At 42.6% G+C, this 5,490-nt stretch overlaps 1 non-coding gene across 1 annotated transcript; it reads right to left on the bottom strand.

The window, feature by feature from the left end:
* Positions 1-249: 249 nt before the first annotated feature.
* On the bottom strand, positions 250-322 carry TRNAV-CAC (transfer RNA valine (anticodon CAC)). Its single transcript has one exon. It is a non-coding gene; the product is annotated as a tRNA-Val (tRNA).
* Positions 323-5,490: the final 5,168 nt, after the last annotated feature.

Here is a 5,490-nt window from a genome sequence, read left to right as displayed (position 1 = left end):
AAACCAGGAAAAAATATACCCCAAACCCTAACATATGGAAGTAACGTAACACATAGTGACTACACAAATAACTAAAAAAACATATTTTTTCCGTCTATTAGTTAGCAAGATTTTCTGTAAATACCCTTCCACCGAGATGTACCAGAGAAGAAACGTATTGGGAACAGGAGCGCTCTCCTATTTCAAATTCATCATTCATATCGAGAATATAACCAAGCATTTTCTCATAAGGAAGATAAAGACATATTGTGCTTTCGCCCGGGATCGAACCGAGAACCTTGCGCGTGTGAGGCGCACGTGATAACCACTACACTACGGAAACGTGGGGTACGCTTGCCAGTAACATAAACTTCTCTCGCAAGCCCGCCTGGCTGCCTCCCAAGATCTTCATCCAGCTTGTGTGAAAACGGGTGCTCATCCATCACCGCCTCACACTCGATTTATACTAAAATGAATGAAACTGTTTAAGATTACGCTTCTGACTACAGCACAGGAAAACAGGCCCGACCTCTAAAGATTGCATTTCATCATCATCATCATCATCATCATCATCATCATCATCATCATCTGTTTACCCTCCAGGTTCGGCTTTTCCCTCGGACTCAGTGAGGGATCCCACCTCTACCGCCGCAACGGCAGTGTCCTGGAGCTTCAGACTCTTGGTCGGGGGATACAACAGGGGAGTATGACCAGTACCTCGCCCAGGTCACCGCACCTGCTATGCTGAACAGGGGCCTTGTGGAGGGATGGGAAGATTGGAAGGGATAGGCAAGGAAGAGGGAAGGAAGAGGGAAGGAAGAGGCCGTGGCCTTAAGTTTGGTACCATCCCGGCATTCGCCTGGAGGAGAAGTGGGAAACCACTGAAAACCACTTCCAGGATGGCTGAGGTGGGAATCGAACCCACCTCTACTCAGCTGACCTCCCGAGGCTGAGTGAACCCCGTCCAGCCCTCGCGCCACTTTTCAAATTTCGTGGCAGAGCCGGGAATCGAACCCGGGCCTCCGGGGGTGGAAGCTAATCACGCTAACCACTACACCACAGAGAAAGATGGCATTTAAGAATTGTTTTAGCGAAATACACTGTATTATATTGAAGAAACTAATAAGATGAATGTTCGCATCTGTGATGTAGTGGTTGGCATGATTAGCTGCCACCCCCCAGAAGCCCGGGTCCGATTCCCGGCTCTGCCACGAAATTTGAAAAGTGATATGAGGGCTGAAACGGAGTTCACGCAGCCTCGGGAGGTCAGTTAATCAGAGAGGGTTCAATTCCCGTGGTTTCCGCCGTCTCCTCCAGGAAATTGCCGTGATATTACCAAATTTAAGGCCAGGGCCGCTTCCTTCCCTCCTCCTTATCTATCCCTTCCAATCTTCACATCCCCCACAAGAACCTTGTTCAGCATAGCAGGTGAGGCTACCTGGGTAAGGCACTGTTCCTCCTTCCCACTTGTATCCCTTCCCAATATCTCATGCTCCTGTATACTGCCGTAAAGGCGGTAGAGGTGGGATCCCTCGCTTAGTTCGAGGGAAAACCTAACTCTTAGCGTAAACGGATTGATAAGAGAAAGAAACCCTACAGACAACTAAAGAAACTATAGGCCCTAACTTATATATGTTTATTTTGAGATATAAGAAATGAATCGCCACAAAAAGTTTTTTTATTAGAAACATCCAAATACATTTTAGAGAGAGAATTCTGTTGCTGTTTCTGACACAACTGGGAACACGTAATAATAGTGATGATGTTTTTCTATACTTTGCATCGCCACAGATACGTCTTATAGCGGCGATAGGATAGGAAAGAGCTAGGAGATGGAAGGAAGAGTGCGTGAAATTAATTAAAGTACTGCCCCCATCATTTGCCTAATTTGAAAATTGGGAAACCAGAGGAAGCCATCTTCAGGACTGCCGGCAGTGAGATTCCAAACCACTATCTCCCGAATGCAAGCTCACATCGGCTCGACCCTAACAGCATGGTCAACGTGCTCGGTAGTGTTGATGTTGAACAATGTCACGTTAAATTTATAATACCGTACAATAATGATGGCTAGGGGTTTCTAATGTAACATTTCATCATTATTTAAGAATTACACTTTAGTAGGTTCGAACCCCACTGTCGGCAGCCCTGAAAATGGTTTTCCGTGGTTTCCCATTTTCACACCAGGGAAATGCTGGGGCTGTACCTTATTCAAGGCCACGGCCGCTTCCTTCCCACTCCTAGCTTTTCCTTGTCCCATCGTCACCAAAAGACCTATCTGTGTCGGTGCGACGTAAAACAACTAGCAAAAAAAAAAAAAAAAAAGTACACTTTCACTTATTGAATAAAGAGTGCTCAAAATTTTTCTTTAAATGATATAATACTATGAGCAGCATATTAAATCATTATTTATGCTAATATCCGGAATGCCGTAATGACATAACTGCATTCAATGCATTTGATGAATTGTTTAAGTTATATACTAAAAATAGGAAAAATATATTCCAGACCCTAAAACATGGAAGTATGTAACACATAGTGCTTTTACAAATAATAATAATAAAAACTCCTTAATTTCCTCCCATTATTAGTTAGCAAGCTCGTCTGTAACTATACTTCCACCCAGATGCACCAGAGACGAAATATGTTGCGAATAGGAGTGCTCACCTCTTTCAAATTCACCATTTATCTCGAGAATTGAAACAAGCAGGTTTCCACAAAAAAGTCAAAAATTACTTTGTTTCCTCCCGGGACGGAACCGGGGACTTTGCGCTTGTAAGGCGCACGTGATAACCACTAAACTACGGAAACCGTAGTTGGCACACTTACAGTAAATGGTGGAACTTGGCGTCGTGTCGTGCCATTTCGTCCAGGTGCCATTTCGTCCAAGTGCCATTTCGTCCAAATTCCACGAACAGAGGCAGGTGGTTAACTCTCTACCAGCCCACTAGTGCTATTTCGTCCAAACACCTATGATTGACAGTTTGACAGATCTACAATAACTGTTCCATTTCATTGCGTTCCTTGTTAGAAATAAGTAATTTTGTAATGTTTGTAATAATGGACGTTACTCGCTCCTCTGGTTCATAAAAATTACATGGGGACTTTGAAGGGCTTTGGGGAGGTAGCCCTAAGGGAATTTAGGGAAATAATGTCCTTTCAAAACATCTATGGAAAGTTCCCTTTAATTTGACACCTCAGTCATCAAAATCGGACTTATTATTAAAAAGTAGTTAACGGGACAAGAAATTCCTAACGGAATTAAATATAAGACAATATACTCACTATTAACTGCGTTCCTGGAGACTGTTATGAAGTCACGTTCAGCCAATTTTCACATTACTACAAAGATTTGAATAAAAACACAAACCAAATCTGCCAATGCAAAAAACGGCCTTTTTTGTTTGCTATTTGCTTTACGTCGCACCGACACAGATATGTCTTATGGTGACTATGGGACAGGAAAGGCCTAGGAATGGGAAGTAAGCGGGCGTGGCCTTAATTAAGGTACAGCCCCAGCATTTGCCTGGTGTGAAAATGGGAAACCACGGAAAACCATTTTCAGGGCTGCCGACATGGGGTTCGAACCCACTATCTCCCGATTACTGGATACTGGCCGCACTTAAGCGACTGCAGCTATCGAGTTCGGTAAAGCGGCCTTTCAGCCTTGTCAAGTTTTGTGTCTATTTACAAATATATACAGTGAGTACAATGTATGCAGCAGCTAATGCGTTGTCCGATGATGCAAATCAGTAACTTTTTTGTCCCTCTTAATCCATTTTAATTATCTTGAAGACGTTCCTCAAAAACTTTTCAAATTCTCGTGACTTCTCCAATTTTTTCAATGGCTCTTTCTATTGTGTTGTTCATTACAATGTACTTGTTTCTCCTCTTTAGACATTCTAAATTTAGGTCAATCCTGATAATTATCCTGGCAGAATATTCTGCTTCTTTCTTTAGTGTCATAATTAGGTGTTTTATTCGAGGGTGTGGTTTGCCTACGATTGCATTCAAGCGAAGGTTCCATCCTTCCACAGCGTTGTTGGTACGATGCCGCCTTCCGGTACAATTCCATGCATCAATTGGGAAATGAGGGTTTTCTAACCAATGGTCAATGAAATAGTCAGAAACCTTATTGAGTTTCTCATGTGCTACAGCAACACTGTGGATGTGTAGCCAGCCTTCCTCCACATCTGTCGTCTTTAAAAAGGCCAGAGCAGCGCACATTCTCACGGAGTCTCGTATTTCCTGGCGTGTGTTGTAATCTTTGGCAAGCCCAAGGTTTTGTACATTCCTCCATAGACTTTGTGAAAAATGAAAAAAGCACCCATGAAATTCTGCAGCAGGAAATACAATGTCGATTGCCTCGATCACTCCAGCTTCGAAATCTGCGGTTTCTGTCTCAGGGGACCAGTCTGGAATCACCCGAAGAATGGCGTTAAACAGGTGAATGTAAATTGATTTTCTCTTGTCAGGAAGTAATGAGAAAACTACGGGGGTTACGTTTGTTTCTTCCACAGTGCTTCCTAAATCTACATGGATGGTGTACCGTATAACTGAGAAAATTGTTTGCTAACACTCTTAAAGGTGCCATCCATGGAAAAAATCTTATTTTCTCTTAATGCAGTTTTTTCTGTGGAACTGGCAAAAATAAGTATCCGCTCACCATCACAGTCGTCAGCTAGTAAGAAATTATTTCCATCTGCCATATTCAAACGTTCTGAATCCAACTCAACTTCATCTCGATGATTGGGTTCAGCCTCAATTCCCTGAGCATCCCTTCGCTGTCTATGCAGAGAAGACTTGCAGTTATATAACTGAGGAATTCTGGTAACTAGTTCAAATCCGGATTGTAGAAGAGGTTTGAATTCGTCGTAAAAAATCTGAAACCAAAAGGAACTAACTATACTATCTATATAAATAAAATAAGAGTTATGTCTGTATATTACTTGGAATAGTGAAATTTTGGCATAATTTCATGTATTACACATCGTAGAGGCCGAATCGAAATTTATCTCAATTTCTGTCTGTCTGTCGAGCAAGATCACTCGCAGAATGTAAACTCGCTTCGCTAGTTTACTTCCTTCGGCCTTCAGCCTCAGGATTTGCAAGGAGTTCAAACTCAATTTAAATTAATATATGCCTATTTAGAAGGAAGTGGGGCGCAGTCCTAGAGTCTGGGGCATAAATATTGTCACAAATAAAAAATATAAACCTACCTGTGAAATGGATTTATCAGTTCCTTCGTGGGCTCTTTCTTTCCCGGTGCACCCCTTGTGGGTGGGGGACGCAGACAAAGAATTCACCCATGGTATCCCCTTCCTGTCGTAAGAGGCGACTAAAAGCGGAAACCAAGGGATGATCAAATTAGAACCATGAAATATTTGCGTTTAGTACCACCACGTGGGGAACACCATGGGTCGCTTTTACTTGCGCGTAGTATTACTATGTTGGGTACCAAATAGGTTTGTGATTAGCATCCATCCATCCATCCAATCTTCGTCCTCATGTTCT

The sequence above is a fragment of the Anabrus simplex genome, chromosome 7 (genome assembly GCF_040414725.1).
Source record: "Anabrus simplex isolate iqAnaSimp1 chromosome 7, ASM4041472v1, whole genome shotgun sequence".
Classification (NCBI taxonomy): Eukaryota; Metazoa; Arthropoda; class Insecta; order Orthoptera; family Tettigoniidae; genus Anabrus; species Anabrus simplex.
This window is presented reverse-complemented; position numbering and strand designations above follow the sequence as displayed.